This window comes from Urocitellus parryii, chromosome 6 (genome assembly GCF_045843805.1).
Source record: "Urocitellus parryii isolate mUroPar1 chromosome 6, mUroPar1.hap1, whole genome shotgun sequence".
NCBI classification, from domain to species: Eukaryota; Metazoa; Chordata; class Mammalia; order Rodentia; family Sciuridae; genus Urocitellus; species Urocitellus parryii.
The window spans coordinates 118,801,060-118,826,310 of NC_135536.1; the positions used below are offsets into that span (position 1 = coordinate 118,801,060).

The window sequence follows — 25,251 nt, forward strand, 5'->3', positions numbered from 1 at the left end:
TCATGGAGGACCCCCACCCTCTGTGGTCAGGGTCGCTTTCTGACGAGGTGCCTGGATTAAGGCCTGGCCTAAGAGAAGCCAGGCAGAGGACAGCAGGGGGCAGGGGCCTTATGGCCAGAGTCAGTGAGCAGGAAGAGAGGGTGGGAGACGGGTCTGTGTGCAGTGGCTAGCGCCCTGCAGGCCAGGTGAAGGGACTTCTGGGCATAGCAAGTGGCCAAGGGGGTGTGCAGGGTGAATGAAGCATGGGTGTGGGTGGGATGGTCCAGGAAGAGAGAGAAGGGAGACAGTGACTGTGCTAGGAGTGATGTGACCATGTCTAGGAGTGATGAGGGGTGCCGTGCACCATGAGGAATTTCCCCAGGAGGGGTGCCAGTCAAGGGCTGAAGCAGGAGGGCTGGTAGGGTGTTGTAGGGTGGTGAGGCAGAAGCCAGACATCCTGGGGGCTGAGGACATGCACCCGAAGCTTCCAGAGGCAGAGGACGGACTTGATGGGCAGCCTGGCAGGCCTCAGAGAGGACAAGGGGAGGCCGTTCTATGAATCTGTGTGACCAGAACGGGCAGGAGTGGGGCTGGCCCGTGGCAGGTGTTGAGAGACGGGGAGAAGGGAGGGACTTGGACAGGTGGACAGGGCCTTGTGTGCCAGGCCAGGGGGTTGATGCTCCTGGGCTCTGACTGGTCAGGGCTGGTCGCTCCAGGTGCTGAGGGAGTAGGAAAGAGGCTGGGGCTGAGAGGCCCGTGCTGTGGTGGTGGCAGTGCTGAGCCCCGCTGGCTGGGCCGTGGGATTGAGCTGGCAACCCGTGCTGAGATGGGTCCCCGGGTGACAGGAAGCCATTTATCGCACTGATCTTCTTGCTCTTCCCCACAGTGCATGCTGGGACCGCGAAGGACAGGTTGCTGCTCCCCAGGCCCCCAGAGGCCGGTCTGTTTGCCTCCAGGCACCATCTGACCCAGGTAGGGTGAGATCCAGGTGGGCTCTTCATGCCTCGTGCCTCTATGGGGTGGGAGGGCTCGGAGCATAAGGATCAGGTCCCCTGGGCCATGCTGGCCCTCTGAATGAGCCCCGGCCAGGGGCAATGGCAGGGGGACCCAGTGTGGGGTCTGAAGGCCCCTGAAGCAAAGGGCCCCCTGGGAGGCGCTTCCCACCTCCCACCTCTGAGAAGGTGGGCCAAGCCTGCAGCCATCTGTCCTCACCAGCTGCATCCCGGGGCACTGAGGGGACGCGTCGCTCCTGCGGCCCACTTAGGCTCTTCATACGCTCCGTGTCTGGTTGCTTGGGATCTGTTGCACGACCCACATCTGCCAAGTACTCCGGCTGTAGGAGGTTTTGCATCCGGGTTCCCCCGTGCTGCTCTCACTCCGACTTTTCGCTGCCCTGCGTCATGGTGCCTGGCAGCTCGTGCTCTGGAAGTTCCCTCTCTCTGTGGAACTCCTCCCGGAGGGGATGCTCCTCCCTGCACCAGGAACGGGTCATCTCTGTTTCTGGTCCTTTGTTCCTGGGCGACCCAGTTGATGGCTCTCTTTTGGTTCATTGTCCCCCCAAGGGATGGAGTGGGGATTGGAGTGGCCAGAGAAAGGTACAGATGTGCAGTTGATTTTGAACTTCAGACAACCGATCGTGTGCTCATGTAACAATGTCCTAAATATCGCATGGCACATACAGTTCTGCTAAATCTGGCAATCCCTGCGGGGGCCGAACCTCCAGTCTCCTTCCTCAACTGGCCAGTTCTCTCCTGGGTCCGCTGGGCCTCCTCAGATCCGCCGCCTCCAGTGCCTGTGGCAGGTCTGCCAGAGCCAGGCGTGGCCAGGCCTGCTCAGGCCCTCATCAATGGGCACTTCTGTGTGCCCCAGGTTCAACAGGCTGTCCCCAAGGCTGGTGGGGGCAGCAGCCTTGGCCTCAGGAGTGTGATAGAGTTCCTGGTCCCTCTCTGGCCATCCAGGCTGCAGAGGTCATGGGGTGGGGTGGGTGGGGCCTTGGTGCTGTGAGCAGGGCTGTGAGGCGGGGGTGGAGCTGGACGGGATCAGGAGTGGAACCTGGCTTTGGCTTGGTGAGGTGGGGAGAGGCCACACAGACGAGGCAGGGCCCCAACGTGGAGCGTGGAATGTCCCCCCGCAGGGCCAGAGGAGGTGTTTTCTCCCCAAACAGAATCATTTGTTTGGAGATTAAAGTAATATGTTCTCCATATGTTATTAATCTACCAACCTACCTACCTGTCTGCCGACTTGTCTACCTACCTAACCTGCCTATCTACACCCTAATCTACCTACGGACCTAGATAACCTGCCTATCTACCAACCTAACCTATCCAACTAACCTACCTACCTCTATACCTACTTGCTTAACCTGCCTATCTACTTAACTACCTAACCTACCTATCTACCTACCTGTATAACTACCTGTCTACCTTCCTGACCTACCAATTTACATCCTTCCCTGACCTGCCTAACTTACCTACCTGGAAGACTCTAAAAGGGTACAATTGGAAACCTTCCCATAATCCTTTCCCCCAAGGGCTAACTAACCACTACTAACTACTTAGATATATATTCTTCCAGACTTCCCCCTTGGCACTTATAAACACGTTCACAGGGGAAACCGCGGCTCGTGCTAGTCCCTCCACTCCACCACTTGATTTTCCCCTGAACAGCGTGTCGACGTGGACCGTCAGCCTTGTCCAGAGTTCTTCCCTCTCCTTCTCTATGTTTTGGGTGGATGGTCTGTAAATTCTTCATCAATTATTCATCCCGTCGGAGGCCATCTAGGCTGTTTCCAGCAGTTGGCTATTTATAACCCTCACTGAGGGAACCTCTGAGTCCGAGCACCTGTGGGTCCTTCATGTTTCCGGAAGTGGTCTGCCTGGGTCAGGGGTCATGTGCGTTTCCACGTTTGATCTGCTCCGTACGGCCAGATAAGCTCCAGAAGGTTGTGCTGGCTTAGGCTCCCACCGTGCAAGGGGTATTTGTCCTTGCCAACTATGGACGTCACCAGTCACTTAAGTCCCTGCCAATCTGATGAGTAAAAATACTTTTACTTTACATTTCTTTGATCATTAAAGAGAGGATCACAGAGCACTGTCGTGTGGGCTTTGGGACTCTTTCTATTTCTTCATTTGTCAGTTGCCAGTTCCTGTCAGGTCCTCCACTCATTTTTCTTTGCATGTGTCCATTCATTCAGTAAATATTTATTGAGCACCTACTATGTGTTGGACAGTGTTTTGGTTAGGAACCTCACAGTGTACAAAACTGACAAAAAAAAATTGCCTGTTCCATGGGACTTCTGCGCTAGTGGAGGGGAGACAGCCAAGGAAGAAGAGATAAGTATGTGAAATACACTGCGCATGTGAGAGCTGAGCGCTAGGAAAGGGGGAAAAAGCCGGGGGATGGGAAACTTGGATGCGGTCGTCGGGGAAGGCCTCACTAGGAAGTGGCATTTAAGAGAGAGGGTTGTGTAGATGTCTGAGAGAAGCGTGTCCAGACTGAGGGAACAGTGTGCATGAGGACCCTGAGTCGAGAGGGCCTGGGCTGGGGGGGGGGGGAGTTCAATCCCCATTATCCAGCCCTGCCTCACCCCCGTGGAGAGGCCCGTGTGGCTGGGACAGGTGAACGTGGGAGACTGGGCGTGGCCAGGAAGGGATCAAGAGAGGGATCAGCAGGGCCTTGTGAACCACCCAGAAGACTTTGGCTTTTACTCAGAAGGTGGTAGGAAGAGCCACGGAAGGTTCTGAATTACATTTTGCCCAGATCCCCTGGCAGCTGTGAAGCAGAGAGATCAGTCAGGGGGCTGTTGGTTGCTAGGCTCCAGGGAGCACATGGTGGGGACTGGGACCAGGGGTCTGGGTGGAGGTGGGGACGACTGGGCAGATTCCAAGGGCAGGTTCCAGGTAAAGCCAATGGGACTTGCTGGGAGATGGGCTGAGGTGGTGGGGGGACAGAAGGGAGCTGAGGATGACTTCTAGAGTTCTGGCCCACATACAGGTTGCGTATCCTTCTCTGAAATGTTTGGGACCAAAAGTGTTTTGGATTTCTGATTTTTTTCAGACTTGGGGAATATTTGCATATAATGAGGTATCTTGGGGATGGGACCCAAGTCTAAACATGAAGTTCATTCATGTTTTATAGGCTCCTTATCCACATAGCCTGAAGGTAGTTTCACATAATACTTTTAATGTTTTTTGAGCATGAAATGAACTTTCAGTATGTGAACTTTTTCACTCGGAGTGGCATTTCAATGCTCAAAAAGTTTTAGATTTTGGAGCATTTCAAATTTTGGAGATTCTGATTCTGAACTTGTAGGGTGGGGTGCCACTAGCAGAGATAGGGAATGGTGGAAGAGAGCGGGCTGCGTGGGCAGAGCGAACCCATCTGTGGATGGGAGCAGCTGCGTGATGTGTGGAGCCCAGAGCAAAATGGCCATGGGTGGCCCTTTGTTTAAAAAAAAAATTCAGAATTTCAAAGTAGAGAATTACACCAGGCCTGGGCCCATGTTGCACATCATGATTTAGCCCTGCCTGGGCGTGCTCAGGGGAGATGCCAGCAGACCTCTATACAGAGCTGTGGAGCGGACAGGTGGACATAGAGACTGCAGCTCAGGGGACGGGTTTTCAACTGGAGATACAAACTTAGGGTCATTGGCTTGAATATAGTGTTTAAAGCCATGAGATTGGATGAGAGCATTGAAGGAGTGAATGTAGATTTAAAAAAGAGAGAGAGAGAGAGAGAGAGAGAGAGAGAGAGAGAGAGAGAGAGAGAGAGAGAGAAGGACCAGAACCCTAGGTCATGTATGACTGCGCATACGTCGTGACGCTACATGGTGTATGACCAGAGAAGTGAAAAGTCGTGCTGCAACTGTGTACAGTGAATCAAAGTGCATTCTGCTGTCATATACACCTAGTTAAAATAAATAAATAAATGAATTTTTAAGAGAGAGAGAGAGAGAGAGAGAGAGAGAGAGAGAGAGAGAGAGAGAGAGAGAGAAGGACCAGAGACCCAGACCTGGGAGCTCCATCAGCTAGAGGTTGGGAAACGGGAGGAACGGGAAAGGGGGTGGTGAGACCAGGCAGGAGTGATGGACTGGAAGCCACAAGCATGATATATTTCAAGCATGTCACATGGGCTGAGAGAGGCTGCAGGGTGCAGATGAGAATTGATCCTTGCGTTAGTAACACAGAGGTCACAGGTGGCCTTGGTTTCAGTGATGTGGCGGGGAGGCATTGAAATGTATCTTATTGATTTGTAAGAGCAAATTGATGCATAAGAGGTTAAAGGATTTAACTCCTTGTGCTAACAGTTATTTACAGGTTTGATTTTTGTGCTTTTTTTTTTCTTTTAATTTAATTTAATTTTTTTTTAACTCCTCGAAAGTTCAAAATTGTTCTGGTGGTTCAAATCTGCAACTCTTTTTCTTTAGAGTTTCTGATCTAACCACTCGATTTTTTAAAAAAAATGTCCTATATTGTTTTCTAGTTGTTTAGCAGATTTAAAAGTATTGAAATCTCTATTTCTCCTGGAATGGGCTGGTGTGTGTGGCTTGAGGTAGGGATCCAAACGCCCAGCCAGTCGTTGCGATGGTATTTATGAAGTGTTCTCTCCTGGCTGAACTGGAGCGCCATGCCTGCCGACTGCTAAGTGTCCCCATAGGCTCATGTCTGTCCAGACCTCCCTGTTCAATTCCATTGATCTTTGCCTGGGGAGAGATTTAGGAAGTGAGAGCATAGACTCAGTGATTGACCAGGCTCAGCTCGAGGAGGCAGGAGGAGTGGAAAGAGTTACCCACACTGTGGGGATGGGAGGGCTCGCGTGTTTCTCAGGGCTCCTGTGTGCTGGGCACAGGGGGCTTTCCTAGTCAGCTTGTCAGTTTGCACCTCAATTCTGCAAGGTTGGCATTCCATTTCCCCGTCTGCACACAAGGAGAGTGAGATTCGGGAAGGTTTCATTTCTTGTCCAATGGCATCACCTCACTGGTGTGGCTCTGAGACTGGAAGGCTTTGGCTCCCACGCCTGCACTGGTCCTCCTCAGGGAAGGGGGTGGTGAGGAGCAGGGCTCAGTAAGATTGAAGGGGGCGCAGGCACAAACTCCCCATACACGCCACTTGCATCCCTGCCCGCCCTTTGGCTGGGTCTTGAAGGTTTTCCCATTTCCAAAAGTAACCTGTTAAATCCAAAATACTCCTGGCAGAGAAGCTAACATCTTAATTATCAGTTAACACCTCTGCAGGGCTTAGCAGACAGCCAGCTGAGGACACTGGGTGGGGGCCCGTGTGATGTGCATCTGGGTCAGGAAAGGCCTGAGGGAGGGTGGGGTGGAAGGGAAGGGGCAGACACCCAGCAATTCACAGCTTCCCCTGGCCCTGTGGAGAGAGGGAGGTGGTGCTGGGCCAGCGTGGCAGAGGGGCGAGGAAGGGAGTGGGCGCCTCTCAGAGGAGACCAGCAGCCTGGGTTCAGGGAGGGAGCTGGCATCCATTAGACACCCCCAGTGTTGGGTACCTGAGAAGTCGTGTCGGGTCCTGGTCTAAGAAAGGTCAGAAAACCAGCTGCCCGTGAGCCACCCTGGGCCCAGCTGCTAGCAGTCACTCAGAGCTGGGACCCGTCTCTGACACCCACAGACCAGATCTGACACCCTTCCCTGAACAGGAAAAGAGCTAATGAGGCATTGGAAGCCTCCTCTAGTTCTCTGAGAGCCAGTCTACCCTGTCAGGGTTGAGGCTTGGTCTGTCACCATGGTCAGGTTCAAGGTTCAGTACAGGCACAGGATTAGGGCTCAGTCTGACCTTGGAGGTCATCCAAGAGGGTGTGGCTGAACTAAGACAGCGGAGGCCCAGGTGAGTGCCCGGTGGCTACCGTCTCCCACCCTGCTGCTGCTTCCCACGCCGCTGCAGAGGGTGCGGGAGGGGGGGGGGGCGGTGTCTGTGCTGGGGCTTCTCTCCTTCCCTTCTTTGCTCAGAAGCACTGAGCTGTGCCTTTGGGGGTTGGCATGTGTCTAAAGGTGACCAGCTGCCCACTGTTGGTCTCTGGCTTAGCCTTCCCAGGACCAAAAGCAGTCCTCACCGCCCCTGCCCCTCCCCTGCCAGTCAGACCCTTGACAAGACACCAGACACCTTGCTTCTGGCTTGAGACTGGGTGACCCTGCAGCCAGCACACCTCCGGCCATTCCCGCATCCTGGTCAAGATGACCTCCCAGAGTGCTGCGGAGCTCACTGAGGAGGGAGCCCTGAGGGAGGGGGCAGCGAGCAATGAAGCAAGACCTCAGGGAGCAGAGGAAAGTGCTGCGCGTAATGCTGGAGGTGGGACAGACAGACAGCACCTGGGCTGGAGGTTGGGGCCATACCCAGCAGGTGGGTTTGATTCAGAGGCCCCAGGCATTTGGGGAATCCTAAGACTGGAAGCCACGGCAGGACTGTCTGCCTTCGTGTTCACCCTCCTCTGCCCACCAGGGCTGGCCGCTGGCTGCCCTAAGTCACACTGCATCAGAGCCTAGCTTCTCTTTCCAGCTGTGCCTCCAGCTTGCCACAGGACCTGACGGCAAGTGACCTTGAACCTGGACCTCAGTGGCCCCACCTCACTCTCACATGGGCTGAGCCGGCCTGAGGGAGTTTGCCAAGTGTGCAGTGTGGCCCGGGTAGCTTGTTGCTGTGGTCACTGTTGTGGCTCAAGGACCTGCTCTGGGGACACAGCTGGCCTCAGGAAGGCCAGCTCTAGGAGCTCCCATTCTTGTGAGGTAGACAAACATGTAAACCACCGGTTACAAAATAGAGGGCTCAGGCAGGCATATGGCTGGTGGATATTTTCTGTTCCATTTTGAACAACTTGAGTTTTAAAAAATTGAGACACAATTTACATGCCACAAAACTCACCATTTTAAAGCGTACAATCCAGTGGTATTAGTTTATTCACAAGATTGTGCAACCATTGCCACTAGCTAACTCCAGAGCACTGTCATCACCCAGAAGGAAACCCTGTCCCCAGGAGCAGTGACTGCCATTTTCTCCTGCCCAGGCCCTGGCTGCCACTACTGAACTTCCCTCCTTTTGGATTTGCCTGTTCTAGACATTTCATATAAATGGGGTCATATCACATGCAACCTTTAATGCCTGGCTTCTATCACCTAGCGAAATAGTTTAAAAAATATTTTCAGTTGTAGATGGACACAATACCCTTCTTTCTTTCTCTCTTTTATTTTTATGTGGTACTGAGGATCAAATCCAGTGCCTCACTTATGCTAGGAAAGTGCTCTACCACTGAGCCTTGGCTCCAGCCCCAATACAATAGTTTTAAGGTTCATCTTTGTTGTAGTATGTAACAGTACTTTGCTCCTTCCCCCGCCCCCCAGTACTGGAGATTGGATCTAAAGGTGCTTGATCACTGAGCTTCGTCCCCAGCCCTTTTAATTTACTTTTTATTTTGAGACACCATCTCACCAAGTTTCCTGTGCTGGCCTCCAATTTGGGATCCTCCTGCCTCAGCCTCCTGAGTTACTGGGATTATCAGTGTGCAACCCCTCAACTGGTTACTTTGTTCCTTTTTATGACTGAATCATAATCATTGTAGGGTACACCACATGTATTTATCCATTCATTCATGGACCTTCTGATAATTTTGACCTTGGGCTTCTGTGAGTACTGCTGCTGTGAATGTTTGTGGGCCAGTGTTCCTGTGAACCTGTGTTTTCAGTTCTGTGGGGCCTGTTCCAAGGAATGGACTTGCTGGGTCAGGAAACAGTTTGGTTTTCAGTGCATTAGCCGAGGTGCTGCTCTGCAGTTCTCAAATCCCGCCCCCTCCCTGTGGCCTCGCCTTTGTCCTTGTTCCTGTGCATTTCCTCCAGGACCCCTGTAAGAGTCTGAGCTTTCAGCCTTGATTGCTGATCAGAGATGGAGATGAACCTAAGGGTGCTCCTAACCTGGTGGAGGGCTCCCTGGAGGGGGTGCCACCTGAGCTTAGCCTGCATGGACACTTTCTAGGCAGAGAGCTTCTGGGAGTGGGGATCAGGCTCCCCGGGGACCAACAGAGGTGTCCTCCCTCCCTTCCTCTGGCACTGGCCTGTCCCCCTAACTCTCCCCCCGCCCACCCCTTGTCTTTACTCTGGAACTACAGTTTGGCTGGCTGGAAAGATTGGGAAGGAGAAGGAAGAGGAGGTGGGGGCAAAAGGAGGGGAGACTTTCACCCTTCCTCAGCGGGAAACTGGCAGAGAACCTAGGACAGAAGTGACCCTAAGCTAGGACACTCACTCCAGGCCCATCAGTCTTCCTCCCTCTGTGCCCGGTGGGGGCAGGTGAGAGATGGGACAGGCCTGGCCAAGCACTACCAAGCCTGCGGCGGAGGCAGAGCGAGCCACGGCGGGACGCTGCGGCATGCCCCCGGGTTTTTGCTCGGCTACCTAATGGGTAATTATACCCTGACATGCACAGAGGCCAAGAAGGGATTTTCTGTGAAGCAAAATCTCCCGTGAAATATTCAGGCCACGCTGGGCTTCTCTTCCCAGCCAGTCTAATCGCTGCTGCTTGGCTTGGCCACGACTTGAGAGGCCACATGTGCCTGAAGGCTACATGGGGCTTTTTATTTCCTTCTCAGCAGAGAGAGGTTCCCAAGGAAGAAGCGGGCTTTGGGCCTTAGATGCTGTGTGTGCGCGTGCGTGAGAGACACACAGACACCACAGACACGTGTGCCTCCGCCCCTGTGTTTGGGGCTGTGCTTGCCTCGTTCTGGTCTGCACACCTGGACGTGGGGTCCTGGGTGTGCCTCTGTCTGGGATTGTCCCGGCATTCAATGCGCATGCTCCTTGGGCCCGGTCTGAAGGTTCTCTCGGCTGCGCCCCTGGTCCCAGATGTGGAGTGGGTCTCCCTGGGTGTGAGTTCAGCCCGTGATGGGCCTTTCACGCCGCGGGTGGCTGTGACTCAGAAGCCTGGCAAGTCCTTGTGGGCTCCGGGGCCTCAGGAGGCGCCTGACCTTCTGCACAGCCAAACCAGCCTGCCTCTCTGTCCTGTGTGTTTGATTCCCACCACATTCTGAGTGCGTGTGGGCGTCGGAGGAGCAGGTGTTCACTGAGTGGGAGATGTCTACCCCTTTGTTGGCGCCCCCAGTTTCTTAGCTACTCCCCCTGTCTTCTCCAGTCCAGAAAGCTGCTACTTTGGCCTGACCACCCTGGCTTGGGCCTCTCATTTGCTCTTTCACGTTGCATGACAGACAGGACTAGAATGATTGTACCTATTTGACAGAAGGTGAAAGTGAGGCCCAGAGAAGCCAAGAGATGTGGCTGAGGTCTGTGGAGCCCCAGGGCAGGGAGCAAGATCACTAGTCCCCCTCTTTGCCCTCAGCCCCAGCCCTGGGGCCTGGGTGGAGGGGACCCTACCCTGAGGAAATGAATGACTGAAGCTGGAGGGTGTCCCTTCTGCACGGAGCTCTCCTCCCCTCTGGCACCACTCAGCAGTGTCCTGGAGAGATGGCCCCAGGGTTCTTTTCATCTCCAAATAAACAGACAGGGACAGAGGAGGCAATAATAGTGACGTCCATCACTGATATTTCCTTATTGTGGCTGTAATTAGCAATTTTTCCATGGCTAAGGCCCAATCTGGCAGACAAGTGGGAGAGTTCTGGCTTATTAATGTCACCCATTAATGTCACACTGACAAGGCTGATGGTGGGGGGCTTAAGTAGGGAGAAAGCAAAGCGAAGCAGAGGGCTGAGCAGGAGAAAGCAGACCCTCTTCGCACTGCCGCCCGCTCCTCCACGGAGCCCTTGGCATGCCTAGAACATAGCCCACCGCAAGACCCTTCGTCCCATCCGTTCCCCACACGCCCCTCGCGTTCCCCACACGCCCCTCCCCTCCCCCACACGCCCGTCCCCTCCCTATTCTACCAGGATGGCTTGGCTTGAAGAGCCGCTTCCACAGTTCTCAGCCAGGGCACCCACATCCTGGGGAGGTGGCGTGGACGGCCTCCCAGGTCACTGGAGGTGAGAGCATTCCTCAGCCTCTGCCCTCCTCCTCCAGCAGGAAGGATGTCCTCCCCTCCCTTGGTCCCTACCACACTCCGATCTGTACCCCCTTCCCATGGGGCACTGCACAAGGCCCCCGTCCATGTGCTCTTAGGGCTGCGGTCAGTGCTTCCAGAGCCGGGACCCTCCTTGTCCATCCACTTCAGGGTCCCCAGGGAATCCTTGGGTCATCGTCCTCTCCCCCAACCATTCTGCCTGCCTCTGTGCTCCTCTGCCTGGCTTGGTGGGATCCTTGGGTGCATGAGCAGAGGAAGCCACGCCAGGCAGCAGCCAGGCCGGTGGAGCTGCTGGCCCTCGCCATCCTCCCGCCTGCTTTGCCGCCACAGGCCCAGCCAGGAGCTGCTCTGAACGAAGGATGAAACAAACAACAGGGACACCTTTGGCTTCTTGAAGGCTTTGTGTGTCCCAGGCCCTGTTGAAAGTATCTTGGGAGGCTGAGGCAGGAGGATCTCAAGTTCAAAGCCAGCCTCAGCAACTTAGCGAGGCCCTAAGCAACTCAGTGAGACTCTGTCTCTAAATATAAATAAGGGCTGGGGATGTGGTCAGTGGTAAAGTGGGTTCAATCTCAGATACCCCAAAGCAAAACAAAAATAAAAAGCATCTTACAAGTGTTCAATCCTCGAAACAACCCTGGGGAGTAAATACATCCATCACGTCCATTTTACACATGAGGAAAACCCAGGTGCAAAGAGAGTAAGTGAGCTGCTGTAATCACACAGCCAAGTGGTGGGTGGCATGAACCAGGCTGCGTGGATCCCAAGTTCTCCACTGAGTCACTGCCCTCCTTGGCCTCCATCATTAGCCCCGACGTCCTTTGCTCCACCTGCACCTGTTCTCTGTGAGCTCCCTGGAACAGGTGACTGCCCCAGCTCCAGCCCAATCCTAGTCCCTCAGCAGGTGCTGTGTCCAGAATCAGCAAATGAGGGTAGCAGTGACAGCAACACACTGTTCTGAGCTCTGTGTTACCAGGTTTTGTGGTCCCCTCCTGTGTTCTCTGGTGTGATCGACTGTCCCCAGGAGCACCGCACACTTCCTGAAAGCCCGTTGTCCCTCACACAGTGTACGGCTGCGATGCCATTTGCTGAACAAGCGGCCAGCCAGTAACTGCAGGGCCATGGAGGCCAGGGGAGCAAAGTTGTGACTCAGTTCGAAGCTGGGACCCGGCAGGGATGTCCTGGTGTCCACATCACTCATTCCTTTAGTGTCGCTGCTGGATGCTGCGTGCCCTGTGGAGGGTCTGTGGACATAAGCAGGTCCCGGCCTTTCCCGCAGGGAGCCCAGAGTCTACTCAGGAAGGAAGCCTGACCAGCACAGGGCGAAGTGGCCAGCAGGCAGTGCTCATATACCATATGAGGACAGGTGGAGGGCAGCAGGCATCTGCCCAGGGGTAGCATCGGAACAGACTCACTGCAGAAGAAGAGGCGTGTTCAGGCTGATGGAGAGGGACAAGTGCCACAGGCAGAGGAAACAGCCTGTGCAAAGGCCCTGAGTCTGAGAGCAGGGCTGGAACCCGCTGCAGGGTCTCCTCCAGGTTGCTCCTTTCCTGCCACAGGTCGACTGAGCAGTGGGCAGATCAGCCCTGGTGGGTGGCCAGCGTTCCCCAGCATGGTGACCAAGCAGGCCGGCCATGGAGGGAATGTATGAGGACAAGGGATGCCCTGTCCAGCTGGGGGCTGCCGTGGGCTCAGGAAGCGGATGCACGGGGCTAGGGCTGGCCGGGAGGACGGCATGACTGTGGCTGCCTCTGTGCGGGGGCCCCAGCCCCTGGAGCAGCTCCTCCAGCAGGCAGAATGAAGACGGAGGCCCAGACAGGGCGGAGTCGCACAAGCAGTGAGTGAACACAAGGAACCTCTCTTACGGTCAGTAGGATGATGAGGTCCTCAGCAAGGACCTCTGGGTTCAGGGCAGAGCTGGAGTGTCCAGCCTGCGTGGACTGGTGCGGAACAGGCCTTACTGGAGAGAGTGCAGCATCCCTGCCCCCGGGGCAGAGGTCCACAAGGAGCGTGGGATGGGGGCAGAGGAGGGGCTTCCTCTGTAGTCTTACCTCCAGGAAGGGTTCTAAGGATCTGATGTGGACGCCCAGTGGCTGATCTTGGGGAACCTCTCGCTCACACATCCACGAGGCCCCAAGTAGCCCAAGGGGGACTGAGCACACGGGTGCCACTATGGGCCATCCGTGCTCCTGTGTGTAGAGGTGCGCCTCTGTGCGGGTCTCTGTGTGGAGGGTTTCCTGATGTGTCCAGCTGGGTCCACATAGCTGAAGCGCGTCCTTGGCAGTAGGATTCGTGTGTGTGTTCCCAAGAGCTGGTCACAGCCAGCAGCCCATAGGCGCACACACACTTCTCCGCCCATCTCAGTGGTCTGAAGGCTCCAGAACCTGCTGCTCTTGGGCCAGAGTCCCGCTGTCCCTGGTCTCTGATGGGATCTTCCCTGAGGTCTGGCCTTCCAGGGACAGGTCTAGCCGACTTCTGGGGAGCTGGGCTCCTGGTGGGAAGCACTGTGGGTAGAGGTGGACACCAAGGGGACAGTTTAGGCTGGGAGGGCCTTCCAGATCTTTTTGTGCTTGTCCCCTCCCCACTCATCCCATGTACCCGGCATGAGATTCTGGTAGGTGAGTCCCCTCCCAACCCTGCCACTTGTACAGTCCCCATGACAGGGAGCTCACTGCCTTCCAGAACAGCTCCAGGAGAACCTGCGAGACGCTGCCCAGAGAGGAGACGTCAGGAAGGCCAGAGCGGGGTCAGGGCTGGGCCACAAACTCCTGACCACCCAGAGCCTGGGACCCATTCGGCAGCCAAGCCCAGGGTTCCAGCTCCCGGTAGCAAGGCCAGACCTGGTCCAGGGCCTTTCACCTTCTTGTTGAGAGCATATTTCAGTTATTAGCGACAGTGGCCAGGGATTTGGGAGGATTTTGCTCTCATTTCCCAGAGCTTTCAGCAAGCCTCCTCCCTCCCCCTCTCTGCCTGCCAGGACTGAGAAAACACACACACACACACACACACACACACACACACACACACGCATATGTACGCATGCACGCACACTGCTCCTGTGTGGCAGGAGAGAGAATCTGGGTCACCCTCCCAGGGAGGGCTCCCGGCCTCTCCCCACCTTCCCAGCAGATGTTCTGTGTTGTCAACTCCAGCTGTGGTCTGAAGGCCGAAGCTGACCCCAGTCCTGCTGGAGACACCTGGCAGTGGGATCCCAGGCTCACCCCACCTCGCCCCTCTTGGGCCTCCCCATTTGGTGATCTCACTCTAGGGCCTAAGCATCACCCCTGGGTGAGGCCCCAGGGATGGTGGGTCATTTTTTGCCACACTGAGCAGGTTACCTGGAGAGCAACAGAACCCTGTCCCCCCACCCCACGACCACCTTTCAGCTTCAGCCTCTGGGGCTTGGGGGATGAGGGGCAGAGGCCTGTGTCCCTGGAGCTGGGGCCATGCAGTAGCAGCACCCTGCAGAGGACCCCTGGCTGCAGAGGAGGACCCTGGGGTGGCATTCCAGGCAGGGTGGCAGGGGGTGGGGTCTGGAGAGCATGCCTCAGTCAGGGAAGGGGCTCCTGAGAGGGGGAGCAGAGAGACACTGGCCACGTCTCTGCTGTTTCAGGGTGCAGCTTGGAGTGGGGGCTTGGTTCCACCCTGAATGGTGAGGTGAGCCCCAAGTGCAGGGCAGGATTCCACCCCACAGTGAGCCCAGGGAGACTCAGTGGGCCAGGGGTCAGAGGGAGGAATGGTGTTTCCTGTGGGATCCAGGCCTGTTGAGCTGGGAAAAATAGACCCTGGGGAATGACTGTGGTGTAAGCCACCCGGGACTCTGAAAGCCTCAGCACCCATCAGCGCATCCTTCTTACCCACCTGCGCTCACTGTTCTCGGGCGACCAGCACATATTCCTTCTACCAGGGCATCCTGGTGTCAAGAATGTGTGTTGAGTGAAAAAACATAGGCAATTGATTTTAAGTTAGATTTAAGAGAGGAGCTCCTGATACCACTGGCCCAGGACTTAATGTTTATGGAGATGAGTCCGATGCTCCAAAGGCCTATCAGGTGTGTGGAGGAGGTGGCCCTGGGAACCCCAGGTTTCCTCCAAAGCCAGGGCCTGCCTTCTGAGTGTGGCAATGCCCTGTGCAGGGGCTCAGTCTCTCCCAGAACCTTCACGTGCAGAGCACTCTGCCATGCCCGTCTTTATCAAGTGGTGTGTGTGGTGTGTGGGGTCAGCTGTTGACGTGTTGGCATCGCCATGTGTGTCACCTGTGTGCTGAGGACAGCTGAGGAGTAGGAGGCCTTCTGAACTATCTTAAAATCTGGAACCAGAGACGTCCAGCCATCAAAGGGATAAAGGGGTTGTTTTTGAAGCTACAGAGGGACAGACAGGCTTCCCACTGGGTGGAAAAGCCCTCTGCACAGGAAGGTGGTCCTTGACCTTGAGGTGGAGGGTAAGGAGGTCAGGAGCGGGCAGGGCGTCAGGAGAGGGTAGACACATTGGGCTGGGTGAGGGGAGGAGCTTCCTGCCCCTCTGTCCTCAAGGGTCCCAGCCAGCTCCCCTTTTCTCTCCCTCCCTGCAGCCCCGACCAAGCCGAACTGCACCCGGTGCTCAGAGGCCCCTTGGGCAGAGCCTGAGCACCAGGAATGTGGAGGTTGGGACAGCTGAGGAGGAGGGGACAGGAGGCCAGCACAGCATCTCTCCTTTGCTAAGCTGGCCTGGCTCTGTGCGTGCATCGGGAGCCCCCAGGACCTGCAGGCCTGAGACACCCGTGCCTTCACATGTGGACTCACACGTGCGTTCTCCTGGATCCGTGGGTTGGAAGCCGGAAAGGTCTCATTCAGTCTGTCAGCTGGTTATCAGGTGTTGGGCAGAGCTGGTGGCCGCCCCTTCCCTGCCTTCTCATCTCACCTCTGTCCAGGTTCCTGGGCGGGCATCTCGGCAGGATGGAGTGAGTAGCATCCTGGGGCAGGAACAGCGCATCCAGGCAGGTCCAGCAATGGTCGAGGAACAAGCTGGGCCTTGTGTGCCTTGTGTGGCGGGGCCCTGCTTTCCGGCTTGCGTGGTCCCTGCTGGAAAGACCAGGAGGGAAAAGAGGCAGAGGGTGGGGAGGGGGGAGGGGAAGGGCAGGCTCAGGGGTGGTGCGAGGCCCATGGTGGCCTCTTCGCCCAGCAGTGTCTTAGGCTCCTTCCCTGCCTCAGGATGGCAGCCCAGCCAGGGATGAGGACAGTGACCTGCAATGGGTCTCTTTTGGAGCCTCAGATCTCAAATGGCAAGTCAGGCGCTGCTATGCCCATTTCATAGCCTCACAAATAGACCCAAAAGGTGGCCTGTCCCCATGGGGTGTCTTCCACAGCTGAACACCTCCATGAGGAGGCTCTGTCTTGAGGCACAGCTGGGACCAGCTCTCTGGGAGGGACAGATGCTTGTCCACAGACCCCAGCCTTCCTAGCTTTCCCTTTTTCCCCCCAGGCTAAGAATTTCTTCCACAAGTCTGACCACATTCTTTCACACTTGAACTTCGTCCTGCATTCTTTTCAGATCCTGTCAATCCCAAGGCCCCTCTGGCCTCTCCTCTGTCCCTCTGCCTTCTGGACCAGCTCCTGCAACCTGGTGGGCCTCTGTGGGCAAAGGGTGAAGCTGGTATTCCCGGCCCTCCCTCCCAGGCCTGCTTGGAAACCCGTCCACCTTTCCTGAGCATTGCCATTCCTATCACAGTGCTGCCATCTCATCTTAGTAAACTCACTTGCCAGCTGAAGGGCTTCATTTTCCACTGTTTGCCCATAAAACCCCCAGCCCCGTCTCCTTCTCCCCAGCCTCTCTCCATGGTGCCCAGCTCCATGGTGAGCAGCAGCCAGGCCCAGGGCCAGCCCAGAGCCCACCTTCCCCCCGTCCTGCCTGTCCTGGGAAGAGCTCTGCACCCTAGGCAGGTGTCTTGGGCCTGCTCTGTGCAGTACCAGCTCCCCAGCCAGACACCTGGAGAATGGAGGGTACTCTCATCCCCCAGCTCTCTGCCTTCCCCACCAGTTAGGAAGGCCTGGGCGTCGCCCTGTGGCCAGGTGCTCAGAGGTCCGTGTCTTGCTCATTATGCCTTCCACACAGCAAGCTCCAGAACACTCTGACCCCCAAACTGGCTGACCTCAGAAACGGGTGAGCAGGAGAGCAAGGTGGTTTGTAAACTAATTCATACTAAGGTGTACATGACCGGCAGCAGTTCTCCCATTATGGTATTTGTAATTTGAGTAGAGGAGCCAGCCATAGTATCACGAATAATCACTAACTATTACTAATAATCACTAACAGCGTCTTTACTGTGTGCCCGACACTGTTCTCACACTGTACTGTATTAAGTCATTGAGTCAATCTATTAACCAGGTGACTTTCTAATGAGTAGGAAGAAGAGGGAAGAGTGTTGAGGGGCGGGCTGACAAGGAGAGGCCACCTCTTCCTCCCCCACCCGCTTCCCAGTTCCCGCTGGATACCCAGAAGGGAGTCCTGGTGTCGGCGCTTCAGACCACATCGGGGGTTTGTTCGAGGTCACTTGGGAGGACACTGGAGCTTCTGCTCCCCTCCCCCAGGGCTCAGAGCCCACTGGGGGAAGGTGGGCTACAGGCAGGACATCCCCCACCCCAGGATCTCAGGATGCCCCTTAGAAAGGCCCTGGGTGCTGAGGCCATCACATAGTCTCCTAGGAATCAGAGGAGATGTCCTCAGTGGTGAGAAGCCCCAAGTCCCACGGTGGCTGCATCTCCACGGGGGCCCTCTGGAGTCACACCCGGGACTCTGCTCTGGCTGGACATGCCCAGAGCCCATCTCTCAGCCTGTTGACTCTGTGCCCTAGGGAGTGCTGTGGGGGCCCGGGGCCGGGAGGAGGACCCCACTGTGCCTTGGGGAGACAGCTGAGCGGCCGGGCCCCACCGTCTCGGGAGTGGAGTGGGGAAGCTTCACCGACTCCGACAGGGGTCAGATCAGTGTGCCTCCCCCGTGCTCCATTCTGGGACTTCAGACCCTGCTCCTCCGTTGCTGTCCCTGCTGTCAGGCTGCCTGGTAGCACATGACCAACCCAGCAGTCCTCCATTGTGAATTCCCCAGCCGCCACACCCCACGGCCCACTCCATCCCGCCCACCATCAGGACCACTCTTCCATCTCTCTCTGAGGAGCTGACCGACCAGGCCCTGGCTCTTCCCACCCCCAGACCCATGGCAGAACCCTTGGGACTCGGGACTCAGAGGTGACAGAGTTCTGAAGTGACCTCAGCTGTGTGCTCTGGGGCAAACTGCTTCCCCTCTCTGAACCTCTGTGTCCCTAACTGGGATGTGAGTCTGGTCAGATGGCCTTGAGGTCAGTGTGACAATATGTGGGAACTGACAGGGTGGCCATGTCAGGACCCAGGGGGGCCCCTGCTTGGGGGTCCTCAGGAGGGGTGTTCCAGGTAGGGCAGGATGGCACTTGCTTCTCACCAAGCCAGGGGAGACTTCTCAGGACAGGTGGCATTTGGACTGGCCCCTGAAGAATGACCAGGCTCCTCAGGATTGGGGCAGGGCCAGGGTGGGTGGAAGGAGGGGGTCTGGCAGAGAGACCTAACAGCTGGGAGCCTTGGGGTTTCTTAGGTGCAGACCTGACCACATCGTGCCTTCGGTGGCTCCTGATGCCCTCAGCCAGGAGCCCACTTGTCCAAGCCTCCAGCCCCTGCCCTGGCCCCCAGGCCTGAGTGGATCTCTCTTGAGTCTCTGTAGTCTGACCTTGGGGCCTGCTGGTCTCTAATTGACCTCTGTGACTATAATAAAATCTGACCTTGCCACCAAAGGACAGCCTCCCTCCTGTCCAGGACCTGTGCCATCTGCCTCCCCTCCTCTCCCAGGGTCCCACCTTCGGTGGTCCCCCAGGTCTTCACACTGGGCCCCGTCACATTCAGGACTCGCCTCAAGTCCCTCAGAGGGACCTGGTGTGCCCAGGACCAGGCATTTCCCGGGATGCAGAACTCTCTGTGTTGAAGCCAACAAGCCCCCACCTCGGGGTGTCACTCACCCTCAGTTCTGGAGGCCCCTCGGCCAGGCCTCTGTCTCCTTTAGAGACGGTGGGAGGCGCAAGCCCCTGCTCAGCTGAGGGAATGGGAGGCCCGGTCAGGACTCGGCTTCTGTGCCCCTCTCCTCTCTCTGAGCCTCCATTTCCCATCTGTACTATGAGGATGGGCTCTGGGAGGCTCGGGGAGAGCTGTTCCAGCCCCAGAGCCCCCAGCTACAGCCAGTGGAGAGGAAGACCAGTGCCCGGCGCCATGCCAAGGCTGGACTCGGGGCAGGCAGAGCAGGTGTGCCGGGCCTCGGCGCAGGGTAGGTGCAGCCTGGCCTCCACTTCTGGAGGCATCCCGCCATCACCTCGGGCCATCTGTGGGCCGGGCAGTCAGTCCAGACCCAGGGTTGGGGGCGTCCAGAGTGATGGCGCCGACTGCCAAGCCCCACTCCCCTCCCACCCCCAGGAAGCAGATGGCCCAAGCCTGGGCGGGCGGCAGAGACGGGGACTGGCATTTGTGTATGTGTGTGGTTTTTTAAAAATCTGACACATTTTTGTCACGTCTTGGTGCATCAGAACAGTAAAGGAGGCGGGAGTGTGAAGAATGTTTTAACTCGCAACTTTGTAACAGTTCCAGGTTCTCCGGGCCTCCTCCCCCTCCCTCAGGCCCCCGCGGCGGAGCCTCCAAACCCATCTGTTCCCCAATCCCTACTCCCTGCCCCCCACATCCATCTATCCATCCTTCCTTCAGTGCCGGGGAGACATCATTAGAGGAAGCAGCTGGAGACTCTGAGAAGACCCTGGTCAGGGAAGCAGAGGACCTGCGTCTGGATCCACCTTGACCCCAGACTCACTGTGTGACTTTGTGTAGTTCTCACCCTCTCTGGGCTTCATCTATGAGGTCAGGCCCATGCCCTTGGGGGTTGTCTCCTCTAATGCTTATGGGAATGTCTGGCCAGAATAATTAGAAATGAGAAGACTGCAGGAGGGATCTGATCTTCCAGGTCTGGAAGTCTAGAGCTTCAGAGGCTCCAGAGAGAATGGCCCCAAGTGGCAGAAGGAGCCTCGTTCATGAAACCTGGCAGACTGGTCCCATCCTTCCCTCCCCACCCTCACCCGGGGCCACCACCCGACTAGCCCATCCAAAGTGGTTCTTTGAAGGTGACCCAGGGCTGGCTGAGAGCTAGGGCAGCTGCTCTGGAGTCAAGGGAGGAGAGCCAGCAAGTACCAGAGACCCCGGTGCCCCTCCACTGCCCTGTTCTGCTTGTTGGTCCCACAGGGCCCCAGAAAAGGAGGTAGGGTGCTGCCAGGCCTAGAAGATTTGCTCCTTAGCCGCGAACCCTGCGGCCCCCAGCCTGCCTGGCACTCGCTTCCGTTTCATTAGGCGTGGAAGCGCCAACCGGCTTGGAAGGACAGGAGCCCACAGGGCAGGCTGCAGGCACAGGGCACTCAGGGCATGAGGGGCAGCACCCAGGGTGGTGCGTCCAGGGCCAGCGCTTGTGCTCCCTCGTCCCCCAGCTCAGAGGCCAGGGCTGCTGGGTCCCTGTGTGCTTGCTGGGGTTGAGTGGGATGGGGCTGAAGCTGGGGTGCCCCTGCCAGGGGCAGAGGAAGAGGCCTGGCTCTCTGCCTCCTTCCCCACCCACCACGAGCTCCCAAAGCCCAGGGCGTGTCTCAGAGAGCAGAGGCACAGGGCAGTGGGAGGCAGAGGGTCCCCCATGGGACGTCCCTTCCCACCTTTGGGAGCCACCTGCTCTCTGCCGACCACACCAAGTCTCCCACTTAGGGCTGAGGCCGCTCCTCGGGATCACCCCACGTTCCTGCGCCCTGGATAGGCTGAGGGTGGTCGCATGGGCTCTGGCCAGGGCGGCTGACGGGACCCACTGCAGCCCTGGTCTGGACCCCAGGGCCTGGCTGAGTCAGTGCCGTGCGGATCTTGCCATATGGGCACGGGGCGGCTGCAGGGGAGGAGCTGGAGTTGCCATGGGAACCCGCACGCTGGCATTTCCTCTTTTGGGGAGGCTGAACCATATTTTGCGGGCGGTGTAGGCTTCTGAATCCCGTTTCTCCATGTTTTTTAGGAAGGGAAAAAGGGCAGGGGAAGGAGGTGGGAAAAGGCAAGGAGGAGAGAAATGGAGTCAGACAGAGGGGGCTGGGAGGGTGCCGCGGGACTGTCTGGGGCTGCGGAGGGTCACTCAGGGACCCCTGTTCCCCAGAGCTCAGCCCGGGGCCTACCTGGGGCCTGGGCTCCCTCTGCTGCCCTGGTCCCTGGTTCAGGCTTCGCGTAACCCTTTCCTGAGTGGCACGGGCCTGTGCCCTCCCTAAGGCTTCATATCAATGCCCAGCACTCTCTGCCTTCCTTACCCTTATCCCTGCCCCACAGGTGTCCATCCCTGAGGATGGCACCCCTGGGAGCGGTGGAGACCCAAGCGGCCTTGCTCTCGCCTGGTCCAGGGCAGGAGCCTGTGCTCACCAGGATCCACGGCAGACGCCCTGAGCTTTAGTAGCTTGGAGCAGACATGGAAGGCCTCGTGGGGAGCAGAGGACTGTGCAGAGGGTTGGGCCATGAGGAGGCAAGTGTTGGAGGATGTGGGCACTGCCTGAAAGGGTGGTTTCCACCCACCCCTCTGGTCAGGGGCAGGGATTGTATGCTGAGAACGTGGTCTGGGGACAAACAGACCTGCATATGAACTTGGCGTGCTCTCTCTCTCTCTCTCTCTCTCTTTCTGGTATAGGGATTGAACCCAGGGGCACTTAACTACTGAGTCACATCCCAGCCCACTTTATTTTTTACTTTGGGACAGGGTCTCACTGAGTTGCTTAGGGTCTCCCTAAGTTGCTGAGGCTGGCTTTGAACTCAAGATCTTCCTGCCTCAGCCTCCTGAGCCATTGAGATTACAGGTGTGCGCCACTGAGCTCTGCTCCTGGCTCCATCTCTTCATACCTGCAGCACCTCTGGCAAATGAATCTCCTGAGCCTCAGTTTCCCCACCATGTACGGTGGGTTGAGAGCACCACCTTCAGGCTTCCTGTGGCGTGCACCCTGGGCAGAGGCCGGAGCAGAGTCATGGCCCCAGAGCATCACGTGGGGTTTTGGGATGTGGTCCTGATCCTGGAGGAAGTGTCCCTCTGAGCAAAGGTATCTTGTGGGATCCAGCAGGACCATGTTCTGGGGAAGAGCTACATTGGGAAGGGAGAAGAGTAGGATCACGGGAAGAAGGTGATGGTCTACTGATAGAGAGCCTGGCCACACCTGGCCCTACTAGGGTTGGGGCAGCTCTCAAGCACACCTGCGTCCCGGGGAAGCTCTAGCTCTTTCCTGGATGCTCTCGCCAGAAGCCTTGCCTGTTTGGTCTGAGCTTCCTTCTAGGAAGCCCCTCCAGACCTTGGGAAAACAGAGCAACCCAGGAGAAGCCCAGCACTGTGAAATTAGCACCTCAGAACTCCCCCATGTGGGGAGCAGAGGTGCATGCCTAAAATCCCAACAACTCAGGAGGCTGAGGTGGGAGGATTACAAGTTCAAAGCCAGTCTGGGTAACTGAGTGACCCCTGTCTCAAAATACAATTTTGCAGAAGGACTGGAGATGTCATTCTCTAGTGGCGTATTCCTGGGTTCACTCCCCAGTACCTGCAAAGTTAAAAACAAAACCCTTCCTCCTTGTGTGACCCTGGTGAGCCTCTACCCTCTGTCCTCTCATTTCCATGGGTTATAAACTGCTGTCCTTCTGTCCGGGGGTTGGGTATGAGGCCATGTGATGATAGGAAAGCCTCCTCTAGAGTGGATCTAGAGGACCCAGATGTGTGAAGTCTGGCTTTATTTCCACTGAGCATGGGGGTAGGTGGGGGGGTGGGGGGAGGCAGTGTGCCTCTTCAGCTCAGGGTGCTGCTTCCAGGAACAGCAGAGCCCAAGTCCCCCTATGTGCCAAGATCTCCACATCCCAGTCCATTCTACAATAACCAGGGGTGTAGCATTATTCCTGTCTGACACCTGAGAAGACTGAGGCTTCAAAACAGGTCAGCAATTTACCCAAGGTCAGCCCACTAGAGAAAGCAGGGCCAGAATCAGAATTTGGAGCTGTCTAGCTCTGGAACCATTTCCAGACCCCTCCAGACCCCACAGACTGAAGACCCCAGTCCAGCATCTCCAATGGGCCTCTGTGAGGGTTACAGGGGGACCATTCCCAGTAACGAGAAAAAGATGAGGAGAAATGGATCCTGAGCCCCGGGCCCCATCCCCACTGTCTTGGGTCTGACCACACCTTGCCAGCCTGGGGCAGCCACCCAAGCCCAGCCTGAGAAGGGCATTGCCTTGCCATCAAATGGATTGGGATGGACTCTTGACTTCACCTCTTACCCCCTCTAGTTCTCCCAGCAAATTACTGAACTTGGCTTAGCTTCCATTTCCTCATCTGGAAAACGGGGGTGTGTGGGTGGGATTGGGTTGGTGGGGCATGGGAACACTGTATCAGTCAGGCTAGAAGAGGTTTTGCTGCAATAACAACCTTAAAAATCTCAAAGAAGTCTAACAACTCAGGCTTACTTCTTATCACTATGACATACATGAGTAGCTGCTCCTCATTGTCACTCAGGATCCCAGACTGAGTGGTACTTACCATCTCAGTACGTGCGCCTGCATGTACCATGGAGCAGGGAGAGGCATGGCCAAGGCCACACTGGCTCTTAAAGCTTCATTTTAGAAGTGGGCTTGTGACTTCCACTAACGTTCCTTTGGGCCCAAAGCAGGTCATATGACCGTGCCTAACTTCAAAGGGGACAGGGAAGTGCAGTTCCCCACCATGTACCTGAATACCTGGGGTCTTCATAGGCATTCTTTAATGTGGCCACAGAAGGACTAAAGGGAATGGGGGCTGTGGCACACAGAACTTCCTTGTTGAATGGTTGGTAGCCCTTTTCCTCTTTGTCTCTGACTCCAAGTAGACCCAACCTCCCTTTCCTTTCCTGATCATCTCCCTGAGATAGATTTTTAGGATTGGTGGGTACCTTGAGGATGAATATCTTCCCTCTGGAACAGAGACAGGTGGCAGCTGCCCCAGGGGAACATGGCATGGTGGCAGCTGAGGCAGACAGAATGGATAGAGTCCCTCTCTCCTGGCTGAATGCCCTCCCCACCCCACTGCCTCCTTTAACAAATGAAAAAGCAGCAGATACCAGTAATACCTTAACTTTATTAAGGGCTTCATAAGACCCAGATCGAATTACATCTCCTGCAATCGAACAAACAGTAAATTCAATTCCGTTCAACGAATGTTCCGTTCAACACTGAGAGTGGTGGGGGGTCGGGGTGGCCCACCTGGCTGGAGACCCAGCTTCTCACTTTGTAACTTCCCTCCTCCCTCGGGAAGATGTCCCCTCCCTGGCTGGAGGCCACAGGTCTGCCCTGGAGTCCATGAGATGAGTAAGCAAGGCCTGATAGGGAGGGGACACTGGGAACAACATGGGCTTGGGACTTGGGCAACTGGAGCTTAAGTGAGGCCAGAATAGCCGTCAGGACCTCAAGACACCTGGAGTCTAGAGCCACCTCGCCTCTGGGCCTTGAGTCCCTGGCCTCTGGGACAAGGCCCTTTTCCTCTTGGAGCCTCAGTCTCCCCACTTGCACCTTGGACCCCAGGTTCCCAGAGCCATGTTGCAGCCAGCCTTTGGCCCTCCTCAAAGTGAGATGGCTGGAGTGGGAGTGAAGGCTTCCCCCGTCATGGTCCCTGCCCTGAGGTAGCCCCTCGTCACGGAGGTGAGACAGACAAGTGCTTGGGCAGGAGCTCCGGGATGCCAGAGGCACACGCCCTGCGGGAGGCCTCCTGGGTTGGCGTCCACAGCAGCGTCCTCCCCTCGCCCTCCCTGGGCCTGCCGTCGACCACCACCGGAAATCCCGGAGGACTTGCTGGTGGGGAGGGGATTGGGAGCAGACCCTGCACCAGCTGGGGCCTGGTGGGAGCAGTTTCCAGGTGGAGAACATTGAGCGGCAGCTGGAAGTGAGGGGCTTCTGGAGTGGGTGCCAGAGACAGGGGTCCCCTGGAGGATATATGGACACAGGGCATGCGACTTGGGTGTCCTAGCCATGTGCACACAGGCATGAGGCACGCACTCCTTCCCCAGTTGCAGCCATAGGCAAGAGATGGTGGGGCTGCCAGGAAAGACAGATGGCCATCAGCCACAGTCTCATAGTGCAGAGGACAGATGCTTCTGGAAGGCCTAGAGAGACCTCCGAGTCCCCAGGGACTCTGGGAAGGGACCCTTTCTACCCAGTGGGTCAATATCAGCAGCAA

The 25,251-nt window shown here is 56.6% G+C and overlaps 1 protein-coding gene across 1 annotated transcript in view; it reads left to right on the plus strand.

Annotated features, from left to right (window-relative positions):
- Lingo1 (leucine rich repeat and Ig domain containing 1) overlaps nt 1-25,251 on the plus strand; it is a 70,545-nt gene that overhangs the window by 10,968 nt on the left and 34,326 nt on the right. Inside the window, exon 2 of the mRNA XM_026387797.2 lies at nt 866-951. The gene's annotated coding sequence lies outside the window, so the exon portion shown is untranslated. The remainder of the gene's footprint in view (nt 1-865; nt 952-25,251) is intronic.